Source organism: Sylvia atricapilla, chromosome 16, assembly GCF_009819655.1.
Source record: "Sylvia atricapilla isolate bSylAtr1 chromosome 16, bSylAtr1.pri, whole genome shotgun sequence".
Taxonomy (NCBI): Eukaryota; Metazoa; Chordata; class Aves; order Passeriformes; family Sylviidae; genus Sylvia; species Sylvia atricapilla.
Window position 1 is genome coordinate 13,373,494 of NC_089155.1, and position 24,244 is coordinate 13,397,737.

Sequence of the window (24,244 nt, forward strand, 5' to 3'; positions counted from 1 at the left end):
GGAGTTAAATAGCATTACAGAAAGGTTTCTCTCATGACCTTGGGAAATGGGACTAAGCTAATCCAGGGACAACCTTTGCCACACACGTGAGGCAAACACGGGACACCAAATTTTGGTTCCTGTCGCTTGTGGAAGAGAAAAAAGGGATCTCAGCCAAGAATCCTCAGCAGGTTTTCCAATGTGGGATGGGAAAGCAGAAGTGACAGCAAACCTGAGGAAATCAGGGATGAATCCCACCAGAGTACAGGGATCATTTAATGAGAACATGGAGAGAGGATCCTGCTGGGTGCTGCATCCTCACTGCTCCTGCCAAAGGTGCTCCAGAGCTCATAAAGTCTTTCTGAAAGCCGAATGTTCTCCCTAGAAGGTTTTTTTCACGAGTTTGTATGTTTAGCCATCAAACATCTCTTTTAAGCTGAGGGATATTTGTTAAATCTCCCCTCGCCAGCCCTCAAGGATGGTCAGAAGAGAGAGCTGAGAAGGGTTTGGAGCAGCTGGAGACCTTTCAGGGTGACCCTGGCTGAAGAATGGACCCTCCAGCAGGGAATTGTCCAGCAGCTATTCCTGTGCCTCTGAGCAAGTCCTGTTTTGTGCAGCTCTTGGGAAGATTTCCACGCTGCTCTTTCGAGAGCCACTCAACATCTTCCTTTACCATGGCCTTAAGTGAACCCCCACAATGGAACCACAACAATCCCCCGCTCCTCCTCTCTGCTCATTACAGACAATTTGCCTTTTTCAAATGGAACTCTGAAAAATCAGCAAGCAGCAGGTCGGGAGCCTCAGTCATCTGAAGGTGTTTATTGTGGCTGCTTCCTTTGAAGGCAGAAATGTCCCATCAGAGACAAAAAAAAATAGCTGAGGGGACCCTGTGGCTCGCAGAAAGGTGTTTTCCCTCTCATGGGAAAACAGAATCATTAACTTTAAATAAGTCGTCCTTAATCTCCTGAGCTGAGCAAACAAACAAACAGATAGGAAAAAAAAAATACAAACAAAAAAAAAAAACAACGGAATGTTTTTCCCTCTGCCTTTCAAAAGCACAAACAAAGGCTCGTTTGCCAGATGGACGCTTTCAGAGCTGGCGGAGGGCTGGGGAAGGCTGATCACTCAGCAGAGTTTCCTGACGGGCTATGGGGGAGTTCGCTCGGAAGCTCCCTGGTGCTTTGAGATATTCCAAGATGCACGAGCACAGAGTTTGCCTTCCCCAGCCCTCTCCGAGTGGGGCTTTACAGCTTTGGTAATAAACTGGTACACACTTCTGTTCAGGATGCTGCAGTGCCCAGGAGTGTGAGTGGGAAGGCAAAAGTCATAAAAAAAAGTCAGAACTCCCCCAAAATTCCTAGCACTCGTTCTGCTGTAGAACACAGAAGTGAGATCACACAATCATTGAGGTTGGAAAAGACCTCCAGGATCATCCAGTCCAAACTGTTCTTGATCCTCACCTTGTCCCCAACCCAGAGCTCTGATGGCCAACTCCAGGAATTCCTGGGACACCTCCAGGGATGGGGATCCAAACCTCCCTGGGCAGTTCCAAGGCCTGAGCACCTTTTCCATGGGGAAATTCCACCCTGATCCTGCCCTGGGCCAGCCTGAGGCTGTTCCCTCTCCTCCTGTCCCTGTTCCCTGGGAGCAGAGCCTGACTCCCCCTGGCTCCAACCTCTCCTGTATTTTAACTCCAAATGACAATTTCATCACAACCTCTTTGGTTTTCATTAAGCACAGTCAAGACCCCACCACAGTGCCCAGGAAGGCTGAGCAGGGTAACTGATGGTGCAGGGGTGCACTACCAACACACAGAACTTTAAATTACAGTTTTGCGAGGCTCCGTGGCAGCCCTGGGTCCTCACCTAACAATGCAGATGCAAATTGGCATTCATAATTTACAGGAGCCCTTTTTGTGCACCCCAGCAGCACGAGCCGGATGCAGAAGGAGAACGGAAGACTTTCTCCGGATACAGAGAGGATCAAGCAGAATCTCATTAAGGACCACTTCAAAGATCAGTTCTTCATTTCCATACAAACAAGTTTAAATTATCTTGTGTGAATCTGCTGTTAGCTGTTGCACTGTTCCATTATGCATGATTCTTGACTGCTTGTATCTGTGCAAATCTGCACAGGGCTCCATTAGTGATTTTCAGTGTTATGCTAAAGCTTGCAAGTGGTCATGTTATTAGGTTAAAGTACTATATTTTGCATATTTATTCTGCCTTACCACATTTTTTACTTCTGATCCTGCCCAAGCAGAATTTTGCAGGCGTTTGACCACCTACTTTGCATGGCTGCTGTGTGACTGCCACTACAAGCAGGGACAGCTGGAGTAAGGACAGGTCCTTTGCTCCCATTTCCACTGTGGTTTTGATCCACTTCTGGAAAAAAACTCCACAATTTCTGCAGAGAGGCACCGTGTATCTATCAACCTGCATCTACAAAATTAATCCTTTTAAATAACTCAAAATAAACTACGTGACAAATTTCATTACGGGGATAAATTATTGCCTTTATTACAGAGGGTTTGGGTGGTTTTTTTTACACTTTAGTAATTTAAAGAAGCTTTTCCCGGGATTTTTCATCTATAAAAATAAAAGTGCTATCATCTGGTTTGTAGGTCTTTATATTTGTCTTACTTCTGGGAAGCACCACATTATTAACTTTCATGGAATACATTCTGTTCTCAAATTACTGAAATCATCTCGCTCGCTTCGGGGATATTTGTATTAGGAAAGAGACTTGTTACAAAAATCAGGAACAGAGCTGGTGTGTTACAAAGACAAATATATCATTCATTATCCTCATGAAAATAACTCACCCTTTACATATTGGTTATTTTGCAAATGTTTGAGTCACGGGTGAATGCTCAGGGGGTGCAGAGGGAGAATATGGGCAGCAGAACTCAGAGGTGCCAAAAACCTTCCCAGAAAGACTTGAACAGGTGGTCGGATCTGGTTGGTTTGGGTCATTTTTGGGTCATTTTTGGGGTTTTTTGGGGTTGATTTTTTTTTTTAATTGAAGGAGAATGTATAAAAGACAACAACAGAATTTCCTTCTGCTTCCCAGACTGGGCATTCCTGTAAAAAATAACATTGGATTGACCATTCAGCTGCAGCTGAGTGTGACAGCATCTGATGAGACCTTGACTGAAAGAAAAATATTCCTCTTTTCCAGCAGATCCTCTGGTTTGCAGCTATGGTGAAACACTCTGGGAGCTCCTCCAGGAATTCCTGGGGGTCACTCCCACCCTGCTGTGTGCTGAACCAGGCAGAGGGCTGGAAAGTTTGGAATGTTGTGGCCACTTTTGGGTTCCTCAACACAAGAGAGCCCTGGAGCTCCTGAAGCAGGTCCAAAGATGTTGAGTGACCTGGAGCATCTCCCTGCCCAGGAGGGAGATGAGGGAGTCTCCGGAGGAGCCACCTGGACACAATCCTCATCCATGTGGATGCAGGTGATGCAGGACAGCACCAAAATAACAGGAATAACATCCAGTGTCTGAGCAGACACTCCTGAAAGGATTATTATGCTGAGATGCAGCTGAACCAAAACCACTTTTTCCAAACAGTTTTGAAGATGCCAGGTGATTGACATCTGAGTCTAAATCAAGAGCCATGATTTGAAAGAAATTCCTATTTGTTGGGTTTTTTTTTTTTCAAGAGGGCCCAAATGAAATCCCTGAATATCAGCCTACCAATCCATCTGCTGCCTCTGTTTGGGGCTATTCAAATCTATATCCAAAATTTTAGGCTTCATCTGATGTCTGATAATAGATTGTCAGCTCTGATGTTTTATCCTCATAAATTGCAGGCTGACACACAATTCTTTCTCAGGTAGTTCATTCATCTTACAGCATCTTGTGCTTCTAATTTGTCATTTTTCTTCCTGCATTCCCCACTGACCACAAATTACAGATGGTGTCTCATCATGGGGCTCCATAACAACAATGAAAGCCTCAACAAAATCGTCAGGACCTGACCCTGAGTGATGCTGAATGCCTTCAGCTTTCATGGGTGCTCATGGGGGCTGAGACCACCCAACATCTCACAGGCAGCACCTCACAAGGAGCCAGGGGATCCCTGCTGTGGGTCCAGGATCTCTTTTATCCATGAGGATTAATCCATGCTGGTCAATGTTCTCTTCACCTGTGCCCCTCTGACACCTTGGAGCTCCAGGCCATGGGGAAGGTGCCCCTGTGCTGGCTACAAAGCAGGGGTGGCTTTAGTGCCAAAAGAGCAAACTACAGAAGTATAAAACAGGGGATCACAAAGGGACAGGGCAAGAAAACATAAAATCGGTGAAATGACACACACAGCAGAAAAGGTTGAGGTCTCAGCAAGGCAGAATTCACCCATTTCCAGGCTGAATTAGCTGTTTTCATGCTTTTCTTTTTTGCTTTCTACTTAGCTGCAACTTTAAGGAATTAATTAATTTCCTGCAGCACTCTGCTTTTTTTTTTTCCTCTGCCAGCCAGGTTTTCAGATAACCCTGCTGAAGTTAAAGAGGGGGTTAATAAAAGTGATCCAAGTTGGGAGATATTGCCAATTTGCATGGCAGACTGGGTGTGGATCACAAAGTTTTATCTTATCTGTGAAGTGACACGGAGAGGAAGGAGGTTCAAACTGTCCACACACCTTTGTGCACCGTTCTCCAAAACATCAGAGGGTTTTGTTCTTGAAAAGATAACAAATTCCTGGCAGGTTTTTGTACCTGCAGCTACTGCAGAGCCAACACCATCCCATGTGCAGATGCAATTAATTAGCTCCATTTACAATCCCTGCAGCTGTGTGTGTACAGTCACAACAGGAGAGCAGCAGCTTCTTCCTACGTGTTGCCTCCCCATTTTTCGAGTGTCTGCAGACACCTGTCCCTCCACCCTCACCTTTTGTGACATTCTAATGTGCAGCAGCTGAAATGTTAAAGTAAAAACCGCCTGCATTACGTTTTTAAGGCGTCGAGCTGCTTTTCCTTCATCTCTCAACAGATTTTAACGTTAATCAAGAGCATAAGTGCTACTAAAAAAAAAAATCTTTCCCTGGCACGACGTCTGTGACAGGTGACATGGGGCTGGCCAGAGAGGCCACCCACAAACCCTCATCCACCTCCTTCCCTCCACAACCCCAACGCTCCCAAGGAGTTAAATCCGCCAGCTCTCCCCACTACACAGAAGAAAATAGATGTGATTTTCTTTACAAAAGAGCATTTCATTTAGGGAGAGAAAGAAAAAGGAAAGGCAGAGTTAACATAGCCATTATTCTCCATCTCAGGGAAAGCAAATCCTATTTTGCCTGTCATTACAGTAGGTAGAAAAATCCTTTCATCCAGTCATTAGTTGTAAACATTCCCGCACCGCCTGGGACCAGGCCTCTGTTTCCCATCCCGTGCCGAAGCCATTTTCTAATACTAATGTTTTATACACACATCTCAGATACATTGCGAGCTCCCCCAACCCCAAAGGCAACGGGGCATTCGTTTATACTAAATCAGAAGTGTCACCCTTGGCAACCTGCAGCACTGAAACATTTATTCGGCTTCACATTGCTGGCACTTAGAATTATTTCTTTCATGCCTGATAGCCGAATTACAATATGGCAGGTTTCCCCGGAGCCACTGGATCATTAGTGCCAGCTCACAACATACTTTCAACTGATCTGGCATTTCATGTACAGCTGCCAATCAAGAGCTGGGGGATGCAAATGAGGGTGGGCCATTGGTGTTCAATTACTGTACAGCGGCTGCGTTAATGACTGGCAGTTGTTTTGCTGAGTGAAGGAAGAGCAGAGAACAGAGGCAGGAATTCCCTCCGGGAAGCCAGTTGTGAGTGCAAGAAGTTTTTTACATTTGATTTCCATATTTATTCATTCTTCTTCTTCTTCTTCTTTTTTTTTTTTTTTCTTTCCCCCCTCTTCCTTCTTCTTCCTCTCCCCCTCCTTTCAGTGTGTTTCTAAACACGAGGCCGAAAAAATACTTAGCACAGCTTGTTTTACAAATACCCAGCCTTGTCAGTTCAGTCGATTGCCAGGGCCACATCAGCAGAAGACGGGGCTTTTTTTGTTTTCTTTTTATGATTATTTCCTTCCCCCTTTTCTCTTTGAAATATATGCCTCTCTTCAGGAAGGCCCGGGCTGTTTCAGCCTTGAGGGAGTTGGGAGCTCTGTGGAATCAGTTATTATTGTCCATTTTGGTGATTTTTTTGCTGTCCTTTCCGCGCACGAGAAATACGACGCCAACCTCTCCGTGACACGCATCTCGCGCCGTTTGTGAGCTCTTTCTGTCATGAAATACCTCTTGGAGGCCCACATCTGCAGGGGTCAGTGGCAGGGAAAGGATGAAAAACAGCAGCAATCCTACAAAATCAGGAATTCTGCCTAATGTGTCACCGTGGGCACCGCGGCCGGCGGCGCTGGGCCCTGCAGGGATGTGTCACTCCAGACAAACCCAGGCAAACCCAGGGTGACAGAAGGGGCAGGGTTGGCTTCTCCCCCCTCCCTGATAGCCAAGTTCAAGGAGCAGAATGATACTCAGCAATTTCAAATGGGTTTCACTCCCCGCCTGAGCATCAGTCACGGCGAAATCTTGAAGCGCAACTTGTGATTCATGAGAACAAAAAAATAAAAAACCCAACAAAAACCCCACGCAAGCCGTGCTCGTGTGACACAAAATGAACGTGGTTTGCTGTCAGCAGCTGCTGCTGCAGGTTTGTCTGTGGCTGAGCCCCACAGACACGCTGTGCATGGAGGGGTTTTAACAAAAACCTTGTCTAAGTGGGAAATTCCTCACTCTGTGCCAAGTGGTCACTGCTGAGGTCACCCTGCAGTGCCACAGAGGCACAGGGACGTGTCTGGAGAGCACTGACAGGTGGCTGGGAGCTGAATCCTCAAGAGTTTGTTGTTCACTGTCCTCTGGAAACTCCTGGTCTGTGCCCACCAGGCCCCTCTTGTATCCCAGCTCCTGCTCGTGCTCCCACTGAGCTCCTTGGAGCTGGGAATGTATTTCCTGCCTTTAACAGCCCCACCTTTTCCAAATATGGTCAGCAGAGACAGCAACAACCCAAGGCATCATCATCTCCTCTCTCTTCCCCGTGAATGGAAAAGCAGAGGGATTTTAGCTTGATCCTAATTTGATGACTGCACTCCATAGACTGGGATGTATTGCAATAGTTCCTGCAATATATTGACAGAGTGCAATATTATGGATCTGTGCCCGGCCTGCCAGAGCAGTTCTGGGAAGGCACACGAAGGTGATCAAGCCATGGGAGTGGAAATTTCATCATGGTACTTTGCTGGAAATGAAGGACCTCTTATAAATGTCAAGAACATTGAATCTATACCTGTTAAAATATAATTAAAAAATGAAGTAGTTCTTATGTCTGCACAGTAGCTACTTTTTAATGTTAATCACTGAGCTGCATTTAAAATCCTTTAAAAACAGGAAATTATGTGAATGACTAAATGCCTTTGTTGTTCTTTAGTTATTAAAGCACAGCAGAAGCCAATTAAACTTGTTTTTCTCAATGCTAAGTAATAAAGCAGAATGCTCCTTTTTTTTTTTTTTTTTTTTTTTTTCTTTTTCCGTAAGCAGACTGCAATCCTCCACATGGCATGACACAAAACCATCCCACAAATCCCTGGGTTGAGGGGCCTGATTCTGCATCCTTGAAATTTTTTTGTGTGTGGTTGTACAGAGGGAGCAATCTGTTTGGATCTGAGAACTGAATCACAGGAAGAAAAAGCCATTTATGCCTGGCCTTGACATGAAATTCTTAACTTTAGGGGTTATTTGGGAAGTAATATTCCATGATGCTGTCCACTCCTAAATGACTTATCTGACATGAACTGATTTCTCTGCCCGTGGAGAAATAAATGTTTTCCCCCTAAGGAAGGGGGTGAGAAGATTTTGCTGTTGCTTCTGCTCTGTGTGAGATAGCAATCGATGCCTCAATCCTTACAGAATAATTCCAAAAGACAAACTTGGTCATACCTTACTGATAAAAGGAAAGGGGCTTCAGTGAATACACTGGGGTGTGAAAAAACAACCTGACACAGAAAAAAAAAACCCAGGAAAACCAGTGTGATGGTTTAATTTGGGATGGCAGTGCAGCTGTCTGGGCTCTGGGATGAAGATGGAGGTTGGTGCATGGTCCAAAAAACACAAGGAGGTCAGGATCCAATGCTGATGACACCACGAGGTAATTTCTGCACACCCAAGGGCTTAAAATTGGAATTTCCCCATGTGCCAACAACAGAAACAGATCTGTGGAGCACTCCCTAGACACCAACACCTCAAATTTTCTTGTCTAAGCTAAAATTTAGGCCCCTGAACAAGTCTGACCCATCCAATGCATAATTTTACAAAGCACAGCAAAGAACATTTTTAAATATATCCTCGTGTAGCAGCTCTTGCTCCGCGGGCTCAGGATACCTCACAGGCTATTTTATTGACAATGCCTCCCCCAGGTATTTGTTACCAACATAACAAGGATTCCTCTGAACTGCAGCGTCTTCATTTCTGACATCCCCCACCACAATTGTGCTGCTCCAAAAGAAACCCCGGAATGTGTCCATTGCTCCTCCAGGACATTTCCAGTGCAATTAGCAGCTTTCAGGTCAGACAATAATGCAGCCCAGAGACCACGAGTGAGCTGATGACAGAGAGTGGGAAACCCACACCAGACTGAGCTTCAGCTCTCTGCTGAAACCGCAGGATGGAAGTGTTTGGATGACCCTCCCAGATTTCACTGTGGGCCATTTTACCTTTTCTTGGCATTCTGTGCCTCATTAGAATTTTTTTTTTTTTCACACTGATGAGAAACAAATTTCGAATGTGCAAAATCCTGAAGTTTTCCAGAAAGTGTAACTGTTGTTTCCTGGCCTGTCCTGCTGTTTTAACCTGCTCTGTCCTGTCCAGCCTTTTCCTTCAGCACAGCAAAAACAGGGATTCAAGGCTCAGCAGCACCTGAGACACTCCTTTGAAACTCATTTAACCAGACAAGGTTTGGCATCTTGAACTGGAATTTAAAATGTACTAAGAAGAACTTCACAATGAAGTTTATCAGCTTTAACTCCTGTCAGGAAGTTCTCATTTGAACCAACCACTTGAATATGATGAAGGTGAAGTCTCTAATGCCCTTCAGATCTGTTTGCTCTGAGAAGGGCAAAAAGATGGCCAAGATTACAACAACAACAACAAATTCCAAGATTTAAAAAGCTTAAAAATATAATAAAAATTATCCAAAAAGAGACCAGATATACTGAAATCTCATTTTACTGGTTTTAGGTCAGAATTTCATGTCTGCAGTGAATGAAATGAATGTGTTGGGAGAAATTTATCACCCTCAGAGCCGGGGGCTATTGGTCACGTGTTCAATACATTGATCAGCTTTATCCAGATCCTATCTGTATTTAGGCAATTACAACCCTTAAAACTTCAGGAAATGCTCTGTTCAATTATTCTCCTTCCCCTCAGCATCTCCCTTTTTGTTACAAGACGAAATTTCCAGCAACACACAGAGGCAGAAAGACTCCCAGCGTTGCAAAAGAGAGCTGGGAACACCCTGGCTGTTGGTGGGTGTGAAAACTGTGCTGAATGGATGCCTGAAACCAATGGTCACCGTGGTGGTCATTTCCCTGCTCCTTTACTGCCTTTGTGCCTGCTGCAGCCTGGAAGCTGCACAAGCAACTCAGGTGTGCAAATGAGATTGTAGGCAGGAAGATTTGGGGTTTTTTTTTTCCTCAGTTACTTTAGACTTTAATTTTTTTATGAGTCTCTTGTGTCTAGTTTTGTTTATAATGCCTTGTGGCAGATCCTATTTGTGACTTATCATTTTAAAGCAGTTTTTGTATTTCATCTCTGCAGAATTCCCTCTGGAGGATGCTACTAAGGAGGCTAATCATGCCAACAAAGCCTTGTAGGAGAGGAACTCGGGAAAAGAAGCAGATTATGTTATTGCACATCTGCAGGAATGTCAAATTCACCTGGGCTGCCACAATACATGTCCCTCGTTTTATCTTTTTTTTTTTTTTTTTTTTTTCAGAATGGTGGAAACGATTCACAGTCACTCATGCTGTAGCTCACTACTTCTCCTGACATGTAGGATGAGAGAATCAGTGAGAAGACTTGGAACAGGGAACTAAAACTGTGGTTTATGCACTTTTTGTCACGGAATCCTCCTCAGAATGTGCTGAACTGTCCAGCAGGCTGACAGTGCCCATCATGAGGCATCACCCCCCAAATCTGTCAGTGGATCAAACAACTGCCTGAACACCGCAGAACACCTAGCAGGATCCCAATATTCTTGTATTAAAGGATAGGGGAGACTTTTCTTGTAATATGACAAAAAAAAAAAATTGCCATTTATTGTATGCAACACCAGAGTACAAACCCTGGCTTGTTGTTTGGACCGAATTTGCCAACAGTTACAGGACAAAAATTAAACCTGGCTCTGGTGGGCTTGATCACTGAAGTGAAATTGTAGTTACAGTCTCACAACAACCTCCAAGCCAAGGAAACCCTGGGGTCTGGGAGTGCAACAGCTCCAGGGCTGCTCCTCGTCCCACCAGTGATGATGATGATGATGATGATGGTTTGGCACCGTGTCCCTGCCCAATCCCTCTCCCTGTGCTCTGCCCACTCCCTGCGCTGCTGGGCACAGCCAGGGCTCCCTGGGGAGGGGCTGTTTGGGGTGAGAAGCTCCCTAGAAGGTGAGTGTGACACCAAGAGCGTTGCCTTGGCTCAGCAGTGTTTGCAGAGCTCATGAACGAGGAATATTAAAGTGAGACCAAGAATCAGCAGCGAGTAGGAGGTGATGCTACGAGGACACTTCGGGATACTTGACGAATCCCAAAGCTCCAAGAGCTCCCTCTGCACGTCCACACTGAGGAAAAAAAAAATCACTGGATAACATCATTTCCCCTGAAGGACAGCCTGCTGCAAAAAGTGTCACTCGTTCTTGACCCAGCCTGGAAAGTCAGGCTGCCTGGCAAAATGGGAGGGAGTTAGCATATCATCGTGGGGTGTGCAGCAGTGCAGAAGGATTTGACAGCCTCCTGGATGAGTTCTCTATTTACCAACTCCTCGATACTGACAGTGTTATGAAAGGGCCAGTAAACACAGCAGTGCTCGAGTTCTGGGGCACTGTTCTTGGCAAGAAGCAGGCTTTGGGGCTGAGTTTTGTTGTTTAGCTCCACTCATGTCGATTCCTTCGTGCTTGCCTAACTCGGGGAGGCAGAGCCTGAAAGACTCCCTGCAAAAAATGTGAAAGACCAACTTATAATAGTGTCTAAAGAGCCAGGCCTGCCAAAAATATGTGTGTTTGAGGAGACTCTTAGCTGGTTAAATTGGAAAAGCTTTATGCTGGCTTGTAGCAGAGAAGAGCTGGTCTATCAACTTTTCTTCACTGCAGAAGTATGATATTGTGTTATCAATTAGGTTATGCCTTAGAGCAGGCAAACAGAGTATAAAAAAAAATCTTATCTTGGCTTGGCTTGATTCAGTCAGGAATTAGATTTAAAAGACAAACAAACAGCTCAATCTGAGTGTGTTCATGCATCTTTTTTACAGAACAAGAACCTAAACTTGAACAGTTATTGAATTCCTGCAACTCTTATCATCAGAGAAAACAAGATGCAAAAGAAGAAATGATTCCCAGATAAAAATATTTTGTACTATTGATATTAATGCCATTCTACAAAATAGCTCTCCAAGTTCTCAGTCTTAATTACATTTTTTTCTGTAGGCTGGAGTACCAGCATTGTTCCAATGAATTTAACAGCTCAAGTTCCCCTGGAGCTAAAGGAGGAAAGCTCTAAATACCCCACTGAAGGTTCATTCTCTGCTCTCCTGGTTGCAGACAGAGCCTGGCCTCACATTAAAGGACCTGGATGGAGTTGTTAGAGGTCAAAGGCACAAATGACCCATCTCAAACCACCCCATGGGGCTTTTCACCCCAAAGCTGGTCCCGTTTCAGCCTCACATCTCATGGCATGGAGGGGAGAAGACCCACCTGGCGAGCTGGGGGTGAATGTTTGTGTGCTTTGGGCTCCTCAGGAATGCAGGGCTCTGCCAGACTGGGATCTGTGTTTGCAAATTACTTCCCTCTAAAAGGAGGAGGAGTAACATACAAGCATTTTATTATTTAACTTACTACTGCAAACTCTCCAATCTAATAACTCATGGCATAATAATTCAGGATCTAGCCAGCCTAGGACGAGATAAAAAAACATCAAAGGCATATGGAGCATAGCTTTTAATTGCTCCAAGACTCCCCCCCATCTTTTAGCTCTGAGAAATGTCTATTAATAAGTGGCCAGAAAGCAGGCAGAGGGATTGTATTTAAAGGCATTTCTATCAATGTTTAGACCTCAGCATGGTGACTATCTGAAATTTGCCAAATGAAGCCTCTAAATAAAATATTTCTCGGTCAGAATCTTCACAAATATGCAGATGTTTGTGAAGACGAGGACGGGTTTGCTCCTGACATACTATCAATTTGTCAGCCTATCCTTTTGCACTTTGCAGCAGCAAATATGGCTTTGTGTAGCAACAGAAGGACCATCTTTCATTTCAGCTGAAGGCCACATTCTGCAGCTCAGTCAAATGTTTTAGACAAATGCTCTTCATAAAATAAGGCAAATGTGTCTTTTTTTGGTTTATAGGAGGTCAGCTGCTATTCTCTGTCAATGGATTATTATCAAAGATAAAACCTTAACAAGCATTCTCTTTTTCCACTCATTTTTAGGGTCACATTACGATCCATTGAAGTTTTGTGAATCTGAAGGAAAAAAATCAGCGACAGGACTCACCATCTGTTGCATAATGAAAGAGACATGTGAATAATAGAACGTCAGTTGAAAGGGTTGCAAGTGATCAAATGTTGTTCAGCACCTCAATAATATTTCCTCAGGAAAAAAAAAAAAAAAAAAAAAGGGCTTGCTGCAGATTATTTCTGCACTGCAAGTTTTCGTGTGTTTGTTTTGTTGTTGATTCCGTGTCTGGGAGTGGAATTGAGTGTATATTATGTTATATGTACGTAAATACACAAGAGTGTGGCTGTGGGTCTCTCAAAAGTGGCAGCTCTTGGGGATGGTGACACCGTGGTGGAGCCAGACAGCTGCTCCCTTTGCTTTTGAAGTCCAGGGGCTGTGCAGGATGTACATTTACAGCTCGTTTTTACAGACGTGGGGTTGAATTCTTCATTCAAGCCCCGAAGCACCGCTCACACAATCCTGCCTTACTGGGGTTCATTCTTTGCCATGAATAAAGTCAATCCTTCAAAATAGCCCCAAATAAAGGACAGACCTGAGCAGATCCAAGGCCAGACTGGTTTTCCCAAAAGCTTTCTCAGTTTTGGAAGGAAGAGGAAGGCAAAGTGCGTTAATATTTGATGAGCCCATCACCTGATGAGGCCACAAACTCTGCTTTGCCAGAGATCCCTCACGGCTACTGGGGAAATATTTCCTGTGATGTTCTCTTAGAAGAAGAATCGAGGTTATGTGAGTCATAACTCTCATTCCTGAGATGTCAGAGAGCTGATCAGAAAATAGACAATACCAAATCCTCCCGCGAGCAGCACCACAGCAAAGAGCCCCTTGCAATCCATGGCACGGTTTCTATTTTAGCCAGTATTTCATCCAACTCCCAGGACGCCTTTCCACACTTGTTCTCTCACAAACCATATTGTGCAAAGCCTACACGCTAAATAACCTTTCCACGGATATAAATCCTGGCTTTTATAGCTCCATCAGAAGCAAACCTGAACAATGGAGATGGGGAATACAGATGCAGCTACGACGAGGATGACTCACTGCATCTATCTGTATCTATACCTTAAATTTTCCCTTTCCGTGCTCCAAATGTTCCTGTCCTCAGCCATTTTGCAAGAAGATGCACCCATCTGCAAAGCATTGAGTGCTAAAAAACTTCCCTTCATACACCAGTCAGGTTCTATTTATATTAACCACATTTTACTAATTCTCACTCTCCTTCTGTAGAAACCTTGATAAGGAGAAACCTTCTCCTTGAATATTCAATCATTCGAATTAATGGGAATTTTTCCGGGAATGTTGTTGTTTTTTCCCCCCCCCCGTGATTGCTGGCAGATCAAAAGTTCACCCAAGTATCCTGGTGCAATTTGTAGATGAAGTGCACAGAACAGGGGGCCTCGCTCCATTCCTAATGGCTCACAATTGAAATGCTACATTTTCATTTTCCACTGACAATGAAAAACACCAAGTAATATTCTAAGGCCAAAAATTATTGCTGCAACTTATGAGCAAGTCATTTCCTAACAGCTTTGTTCCTTGAATACTGTCTTATCAAACGTGCCCAGGATTTTATTGAAGTGAACTGTTCTAATGAAAAAGAGCATTTGATGAACAGGCATGGCTGCAAACTCAATTCCACTCCCTTCTTTTTCAACTGGGTTCATCAGGAAAATAACCAGAAGCATCCAGGTGACCACAGATGAAAGTATCCGGGTAAGATTTCTTCAAGATTCTTCTATTTTTTTTTAATTAAAAAAAAAAAAAAAAGTTCCTAAATTAGTTTCCTAAATATGGATGAAGGCATCTGATTTCTTTTCAGAAATACTGAGCCTAGAGCAGAATGCACACAAGTCTTGTATGTCCTCAAACTATCTGTTCCAATTTTTTAAAGTTCTTCAGAAATAACATTTTAATACCAAATTCTGATGTTCCATATGTTGGAAGCGAGCTTACCAATTATTACTGTTTTATTAGATTTAGTTCCCTCTTTGATCTCCTGCAACACTGTGCACTCAATATCTCTTTCTCTGATCCAGATGCTCAGTTTCACCCCACTGATATAGTTGTACTCCTATTACTTGGAATTTCTGTACTTTTGATCTCCCTGGTAGAGACAGAGACATAATTACAGGAACAGATCAGGCTGCCTGCCAGTATCAATGGTAAATAACACTGAATGACTCATAGTTTCACAGTTATAACGTGGTTTACACATTTTGGGATGCAGCTGCCCAACAGACTTAGCCAGAATGGATACACAAGTGCTTTTTTTTTTTTTTGAGAGAGAGAGAGAGAGCAGGGGGATCTGTGAATTAATCAGTATTGGCCAGTCCTCTGGCAAAGAGCTGAAATCAGACAGGAAGGACTCTGTTGCAAAATGAGGGTTTTTTTTTTTCCCCAAAATTAAAAAAAAAAATGCCTACATAAAAAACTCCAAACAAAACCCAAACCAAACAGTCACTTGAGACCCAAACTCAGGCCCAGTGTAGGTGGGTGAGATTCCCTGGCATCCATAAATCCAGGTCCAGTTTGGGGAGGTCCAAGCTTCCATTTGCCCATCAGAGGAGGGGTGGGGACCATTGGTTCTCCCATGGTTGTGCTCCAGGAGCTGCAGGGTGGGCAGGGAAGCACCCAGGGGCTCCTGGGGTGGTTTAACCCCGGCCCACCCTGGCTCTGCAGGGCTTTCCTAGAATTGCTCTGTGATGGGGACGTGGAATGGGAGCCCCTGGTGGGGCAGCTCCCTGATCCCAAATTCCCTGGAGGGCAAGGGCAGGGCAGGAGCAGGTCCCAGCCCCAGCTGGGAGAACCCCTCTGCTCTCTGGACTGGCTTCACCCTTCTCCTCAAGCATCTACCGTTTGCTCAGCGTAGCTATACACTGATAAGAAAATCTGGGACTTACATCAAGAAGTCATTTTTAAAACTAAACTATTCCATCAACTCCTCAAGAGAGTGAACATGTGTGTCTTAACTTCTTAAATCTGTAGCAAGATGAAACATAAATTCTTAATTTTCCTTTTTTTGTTTTAATGTCACTGGTGTTTATAAAATTCATCTCAACAATGCTGTCAATTAAATATTATTATGCTCTCTAAAGTGAGATGCTATCTCTGCTTTTCCCAAGGCAGCAAAAACACACATGCTGAGGCAGTGCAAGGAACTCAGAGTTTATGACCAGCAGCAGCTGGAGTGGAACAGGCAAAGTTAAATCTGGTGCTCCAGGGCATGGAAGGGATCACTGGGAGGGTCAGGAAGGACCTTTTTTGTGACACAGAACCCTGGATAATAAGGCAGGTCACTACGAGGGGAGCAAGAAGCTGCCACAATACAAAGCAATAGGTCAAGGATATCTAAAGTTTCCATATAATCAGGAAATGGTTTGGGTTGGGAGAGAACTTAAAGCCCATCCAGTGCCACCCCTGTCATGGGCAGGAACAGCTTCCACCATCCCAGACTGCTCCAAGCCCCATCCAACCTGGCCCTGGGCATTTCCAGGGATCCAGGGGCAGCCACAGCTGCTCCTGGGCACCCTGTGACAAACCCTCTTCTCTCTCACAGAGAAGAATTCCTTCCTCAATTTCCTCTCTTCTGGAACAATCCAAAAATTCTCTATTTCCCCCCAGGATTTCCTCCCAGCAGCGTGTTCCCACAGGCACTCACTCACCTCCTGAGCTGGGAGATACAGTTAATATATTTCACAGAGTTGGGAGGATTATTAAACCTCCTCTGCCGTGTTTGAATGAGGGTATAATCATATAGACACAAGCCATAAATTATGTATCTATATCTGCACAGATAATGTGTGTGTGTTACAAATGCACACCCTGGATGTTAAACACTCACAGCCACCAGGAGCCATTAGACAAAATTGGGTGAAGGAACCTCCAAAAAGTAGGTTCCATTCTGTGACACCTCTTCCAACCCGTTCCTCTGCCGCCTGTCCTGGTGAAGGATGGATGCCAATAGATTGGTTTTGGAAGGAGGAGTTGGCCCACTTTGTCCTTTTCATTCTGCTGATGGCCAGCAGTGCCCAGGTTAATTAAAACAGCTCCAGAACTCGGGGCCACCTGCCCTGCTCCAGCACCGCAACAGCAGCCAAGGGAGAAGTTTCCCTCTTCCAGGAGACTCCCGAGCACAATGAGATATTTACTGTATTTATCACCGAGATCAAACCCACACGCAGATGTCACATTTCTCGAATTCCATCAGTAGATGAGACAGGCAGGCTCTGGAAAGAGGCCACTGGAGCTGGAGAGTTCAGGGTGTGCAGGCGTTGGGGGCCGTTCCCACCCCGGCTCTGCCGTGCTCCCTGAGCCTTTGTTGTCTCCGCAGTGCTGATAAATCAATCCATCAAAAAATTTCCTCAGTGAAACTCAATCAAGAAAGGTCATGTCAGCGGGAGAGGAACAGATTAAATTAGCATCAAATTAGACATGGAAAGTGAGTTCTGTCAAAATCATCACAGCGCTCAGCACAATTAGAATATGTTAATTATGCATTTCATTAAGGTAGTGCTCTTTGAATGCGAGATGAAATGTCAGTGGTGTAGGCATCCGAAAAAAGGAAGATTGCCAGGCACAACTTTCTCTAGACAATGTGTGACACCTTCATTAACATCAAGAATCACAAGTCTGTCTTGACTTTTTTTGTAAAGTATTAAAGCGTTAACTGTTTGCTGGCACTGCGGGAGGGAGAGCCGGTGGCAGCCCCCTTGTCCCCGGGCTCCAGACCCTGATCCCACCCTGCCCACAGCCCTGAGCACCCCGGGGTGCCAGGTGGGCACTGCCACGGGGGGCTGGAGATAAATAAACCCACCCTGGAGGTGCTCAGGTGGGGCTGAGCCACGGCGGGAGGAGAGGGTGAGATAAGGAGAGGGATGCGAGGAGGGGAAAGGGTGGAAGGATTTTATTTTGCCTCTAGTTCCAAGATATGATCAGTCTAAAGGGGAGAGCAAAGGAAAAAAAAAAAGGGCAAAAAAAAAAAAAAAAAAAAAAAGAAAAAGCAGAGATTTGCAAACCTGCATTTGACAAACCCTAATTTGGGAAATTATTTTGTATATCAAACATCTTTGATTCCTAATGATGAGCTGTTTTTCAAAGAGAAGAATGATCCCTGGTGAGCTTAGGAGGGAAGTGGAGCTTCATAAAACACTACTTATGGGCTTTATTAGATGTCCTATCAGATGTCAGGTTCACGGAGAATTAAGAGAAATTACACACTTTCTAAAACATGAGAAAACAGCCAGCTTCTGGTGGCTTGGTTGGATCCTCCTGTTCTGGCTGAGGGTGAGTTACAGACAGTCAAAATTTCCAAAGATCCCCTCACTTGGCTTTCCTTGCCTGAATGGGGATAGAAAAAAGATTTGCAATTTCTCTGGAAGGAAGGGGCAGTGCCTCACAGAGCCCTCCAGTAGCCAGATAGTTGTTTAAACCCAGAAATTCATCTCCTCAGCCCACAGACCTTGTGCTCTTACTGCCATGGGTGACAACACGGGCAAAACAGGGGCTGCCCAGCATGGAAGGATCCTACAGACTGTGCCTCAACTCCAAGAATTTCATTTAAAACCCCTTTAGAAATGACAAAATCCCCTCATGTTAAAAGTACAAATTGACTTTGTGGCACCTCCACCTTTTCTTCCTTCCAAGGATGGGGTGGAAATCACCCTGTCACTGTATTTGTATTTACAGAGAAACACCCTGAGCCTAAACACGATGGGAAGCCCAAAAAAAGGTTCCAAAATACGTTGTAAGAAACACATTTCATCTGTCCAAAGATTCCGTGCCCACAGAAAGTGACACACGTGGCACAGGGACATGCAAACTCTCCCAATTATTATCCCAATAATCCCAATATATGTGGATTATTCCACATCCACAGATGTGGAACAGGCACCTGGGTGCCCACCTGAGTTCTTCAATCTCACACTGGCCATGAACATCTCCATGTCTGACCCGTTTGTTTCTCTCCCTGGCTACAAACTCCAGCTTCGTGCTGGCATTTGAAACACAAGGGGATTGAGAAAAGGGTTAGTGGGACCCAAAAAAAAAAAAAGAAAAAAAAAATCAGCATGTTTTTAATGAGCTTTTCTTTGGTTTATTGTAGCTTTTGTAAATCCTCCCCGAGAATTGGAAGTTGCCAAATCTCCTCCCCAAAGATACACACACTGGAGCTTCCAATGCCCCCAGGACTCATTTTAATACACCAGGTTCCAGAAGAGTCAGAAAATGCCAGAGTCTGCTTCAGCACACTTGGCTGGCCTTGCAGCTCTGTGAAATCTCTGTTTTCACTGGAGCTGGAAAAAAGAGATTTTTATCATTTGAAAGCACAACTCTGGTCCCGGAGCAAAGAGGCTTTGAGGTGCTGGTGGTTCTGCTCAGCAGCTCAGAGACACGGGATGAGGGTGACCTGGAAGGGCACAGGGGACACGTGTGGGACAGCCCAGCCTGCCTCAGCCTCCCAAAAACTCCTTTTTCTCCTGAAAAAAGAAACTCTCCGGGTGTGGGATTCCAGCAGGAGATGAGTTCCAGGTGCTGGATCTGTGCCCCATCAGTGGCCCAGGACAGGGGTGAGCAGAGGTGCCTCTGCTTGCACAGCTCCCAAACCATGAGGGGCTTTTTGGCTGCTTTCCCTTGACCCCAGCACAGCCCACCCTCCCACAAATCCACTCTCAGCTTTAGCAAGGACCCCAGAAAATTCCAGACAGAAAATGGACTCTGCCCTAAAGCAGCCACCTGGTGACAGCATCTCTCACCTTCCTCTGTGTGAGTTCACATTTAATATCCACAGCCCAGTTCTGGTCATGGCACAGCTTTACTCGGGACAGGAGCAGGAGTTCTGGGATAAATGGGATCAAAGTGTAGCTATGGACATTCCATTCTGTGTCCAAGTTATTAGCATTATCATCTGGCTAAAAAAATAAAAAAGTAAGTTCTGGAAAATGGAAAAGAACTTCACCTGCATTTCTAAGAATCGTCCTAAAATTAAATGTATGGCTTTACCTGACAGTGGGATTTTTTTTCTTGGTTGTTTTTTTTTTTTTTAACTCCTAAAAACTTTTCTTCAAAATGTAAATTCAGTGTTAAATCCAGAAAACATCATTATTAAGGACCTTGACAGAACAATTTCTGGGGTCTTTGGGCAAACTGCATTTCCCATCTGGACACTCCTGGGCTCCAAAATCTTTGCTCACCCTTGTCTTAACACTTCTTTTGTAGTACCAGGGATCTGATCATATGCTCTGCTTCATCATTTATATGTCAGCACGACTGCTGGGGTTAGAGGGCTATAAATTAACATAATTGAATGGCGAATCAAGCTCATTTATTTCTACTTTCCATCACGATGGGAGGAAAAATAAAAAAGCTGAAATAAGTTTCAACCGTGAACCCTCAAAAATCAGCTTTCCCCCTTTAATGCACGTTGGAATCAGAGTTTCTTGCTGTTGAAAATACAGAATTAAAGCAAAGCTGCCACCTGTCCTGGTGAAGGATGGATGTTAATGGATTGTTTTTGGAAGGAGGAGTTGGGCCATTTTGTCCATCTAATGATTTCCATGAAAGGCAAAATATCAAATATAAATCTGTCCACAGAGGCCTCACTTGCAGGCTTTAACCAGACAAACTTTACCACAGCATCTGCCTTGTGCACTTTCATTTACTCCATTCCCAAGCTGGGAAAATCAGTTTAAAAGCCAGGGAAAATGGAGAATGTTTTTATACTGAAAAGAGAGAAGTGGAAGTATGGAAAGGAAAATCCTTCTAAGGAGCTGTTTTGTTACATGGACAATTTACAAATGTTTGCGTCTCTTCCAGGTAATTCAGGAATATTAAATAGTAATTAGATTTTTTTTCCCATTATTTTTTTCAAAATCGGGAAAAAAATCAATCAATGAAAACTTGTTTTGGTGGTTTAAAAGTGTACAGGAAATGTAATGAATTTAATTTTTTTTTTCATATTACAGGTTTTTTATTTCATTAGGATGTTAACAACTGCAGGTTTTGTCCTCCAAAACTACCCTGAACCCATAATGCCCAACTAAAGTAACTGAAAGCCAGAAATTTCCAGGAATGTTATTACATGATAATATTTGTTTGGACTGAAAATGTACCTTTTAAACAAGATAAAAATACCTGATTTTCTACCCTAATTTCAGATAAACGCCAACTGGGCTGCCTCAAATTAAACAGAGTGCCTCAAATGTAGTTTCCATTAGAGAGAAACCTCTCGAATTTGTTGTGTCCCTGGCAGAAAAAACATTCTCTTGTCCTCAGCCACCCCATGGATTGGAGGAAAGGGAGACGAGGCTTCTGATCCTGGGATTTTCCAGTCTGGCTCCATGTGATGGGCATGATGGAGAGAGATGCCACTGCACGAGTTAGAGGCAGAGCTGGGGAGGGTTTTCCAAGATCCAGGCAGAGGATTTACACGTATAAATAGTTATTTTAAGAAAACATCTCATTCATTTACACGACTGTGGCAGTCCTCTTTAAATTCAGCAAACTGCTCTGCCCCGTGCTGAGGGAGACGACAGAAGAATTCAAATCAGGACGAATGTAATTGGTTAATCAGAGTTTAAGGAAAATCCTCTGCCTCCTGATATGAGCTGGGACGCTGATTGCTGGAGCCCCTGCCCGGGATGCTGCAGCAGCTGCTGCTGTGCTTGGCACCAAAACACCCCAGGAATTCCAGCTGGAGCTCAGGGAGTGACCAGGAGCTGATCCCTGTCCCAAAGATCCCATAACCCAGTGCAGGGACAAACCACAGCGAGGTGACAGCGAGGGGCAGGGGAACAGCCCAGGAGGGGATGGTGCCAAAGGAGATTTTGGGCAGGGATCACTGGGAATGCTGTGGCTACGCCAAATCAGGAACACTTGGGAACTTCCCTTTAGGGCAAGCTGACAGAGAAGCGTTTGGAGAAGCCATCAGGTTTGTAGGATGGCACAGGTGTCCCAAAGCACAGCACCATGGCCAGGGCACATGGCGACTTTGGATCCAGTGGGCAAACAGAGCCAGGGGTGACATTTACCACTTGTACCTCACTGGGTTCACTTAAATCATTCTTAAAATGTCCCAGGGCAGGATTTGGGGCTGCTGTGCCCAGGACAGGGTTTGGGGTTCCTGTGCCCTGGACAGGGTTTGGGGTTCCTGTGCCCTGGGCAGGGTTTAGGGTTGCTGTGCCCAGTGTAGGATTTGGGGTTTCTGTGTCAAATGCAGGATTTGGGGTTACTGTGTCCAATGCAGGATTTGGGGTTACTGTGCCAGGGCAGGGTTTAGGGTTGCTGTGCCCAGGACAGGATTTGGGGTTACTGTGCCCAGGGCAGGATTTGGAGCTGCTGTGCCCAGTGCAGGGTTTGGGGTTACTGTGCCAGGGCAGGATTTGGGGTTAATGTGCCAGGGCAGGATTTGGGGTTTCTGTGCCCAGGGCAGGGTTTGGGGTTACTGTGCCCTGGGCAGGGTTTGGGGTTACTGTGCCAGGGCAGGATTTGGGGTTAATGTGCCAGGGCAGGGTTTAGGGTTGCTGTGCCCATGGCAGGATTTGGGGTTACTGTGCCCAATGCAGGATTTGGGGTTTCTGTGCCCAATGCAGGGTTTGGGGTTTCTGTGCCCTGGGCAGGGTTTGGAGCTGGTCCCCACATCCCAGGGCCCAGCAGACACCCCAGGAGAACACCCCTCTGTGGTGCTCCCCACACATCCCCTGCTGTCCCCACAGTAAATTGCTGCTCCCTCATCCCACACATGCTCCTGGCTCCATCCCTCCCTCCCAGTGCCCCGGGCTGGGGGATGAGGATGTTCTCCTCAGCCAAGGGCAGCTTCCCTCCAAACCACTCCACCTACAGCCCTGCCCTGGACTCCTCCTTTGAGCCAGCTTTGTGCCTGGGGACACAAAGAGCCTTTAAAGTTCCTCCTGCAGCCATTCAATGCTTTCCATCAGGAGTACATTCCTGCTAATTTATTATTTTGTCAATCCCTTCCCTTACACAGGGGTTCACACTGATGTAGGACACTGGACCTGTCTGGTTTTTTTTTTCTCCTCATCTGAATATTTTTTTCTCCTCCTTTGAAAACTTTTTTTTCACCTTTCCAGTGGAAATTAGATTTTTAACACAGGTAATCTTTTAGTAGAAATGTATTTCCCTTCTAGAGAAGTGTTTTTTTTTTTTTTTTTTTTTTTTTTTTTTTTTTTTTTTTTTTTTTTTAACTTTTCATCCAAAGGCCCCAAACAGTCAAATCTCAGAAGTTGGGTGTTGAGGGGGGGAAAAAAAAGTCTGTACGTAATAACAAGTTTTCACTGGAAATTCTTTTTTCTTGGTAAAAAATAGCCACATAAATTAAAACCAAATGCCCCTCCTGACATGCACACGTGTGAAGTACACGCACTACACCAGGTCTAAAGAGTCCTTGCAATAAAATTTCCCTCTAATCCAGCTCAATTTTATATATCTGCTTGCAAAGGGCAGTTCATCCTGCTCTGAAGAACAGAAAGCACTCAGGAGTGCACTTGAGGAACTGCTGTGAGCTCCCATCCCCTTCACCAGCAGGAGCAGTGTCTCATTTTAATAGAACCTTCTTATTTTCCTGCTAAATTTGGTCAGCATCAACAGGCAGCTGAAGGTGTTTTTCGAGGAGCTGAACCTGTCAGATCCTCTCAGCTTCGTGGCTGAAGGTGGATTTCCAACCTCCAGATCATTCCTGTGGCCTCCTCTGACTTCCCTTTAGGAATTTCTCACGTTCTCCTGGAATGTGGACATTCCACATCAGGACCTCACTAAAGCTTCAGGTAAAAAAAAAAAAAAAAAAAAAAAAGCAATCTGCTCCTGGTTTGCTGGGTTCATTTGTTTGATTAGTACTTATGAATAATCTATTAGCAATTGATTATTAATTTGCTATTTACAGAATCACAGCAGTCTGAAGCCAGCGGAGGTGACTGCTCACCTTTCTCTCTACCTGTGCCTTGGGGTATTTGGAACCACAGCTCTGTTCCCACAGGATTTGTTGAATTTTAAGTGAATTCTATCGGGCTGAAGCCCCTTAATCTCCTGCTCCCACCTTTTGTCCTGGTTTTTCCACCAAGCCCCGGGTCACCTCGAGGCCCTCCCCAAGATTTATCTCACACCTTTGCTTGGATCAGTGGCACCAACACTGGATTGATAGGAGCAGCACACCCAGAGGTGCACTGATGAGGCAGGATTTCAAACACCCAGCGATGTTTAAACACCCAAAGAGGCCAGACAGCAGCTGGACTAAGTGAAACACCCTGGAAAAATCCAGGTACATTGCAGTGTCCCAGTTCCCTTCCTGCAGTAGAAACGCAATCCTGTCAAGGAGACAGAATGTTTATATGACAAGATTTATATTCCTCCCTGCTGGCGGTCATTAATTGTATTTTACCTTCTAATTCTTTGTTAACAAGGTTTGGGGTTAATCGTGGTGTTTTACTCGGAAGCAGGGTCAGACTAAGTGGTCTGTTGTTCCCTGGAACCTTTTTAAAGTACAGGTTAGAGGT

The 24,244-nt window shown here is 44.8% G+C and overlaps 1 protein-coding gene across 1 annotated transcript in view; it reads right to left on the minus strand.

Moving 5' to 3' along the window:
* The window catches only part of TSHZ2 (teashirt zinc finger homeobox 2), a 207,081-nt gene that overhangs the window by 22,724 nt on the left and 160,113 nt on the right, over positions 1–24,244 (minus strand). The window lies entirely within an intron of this gene.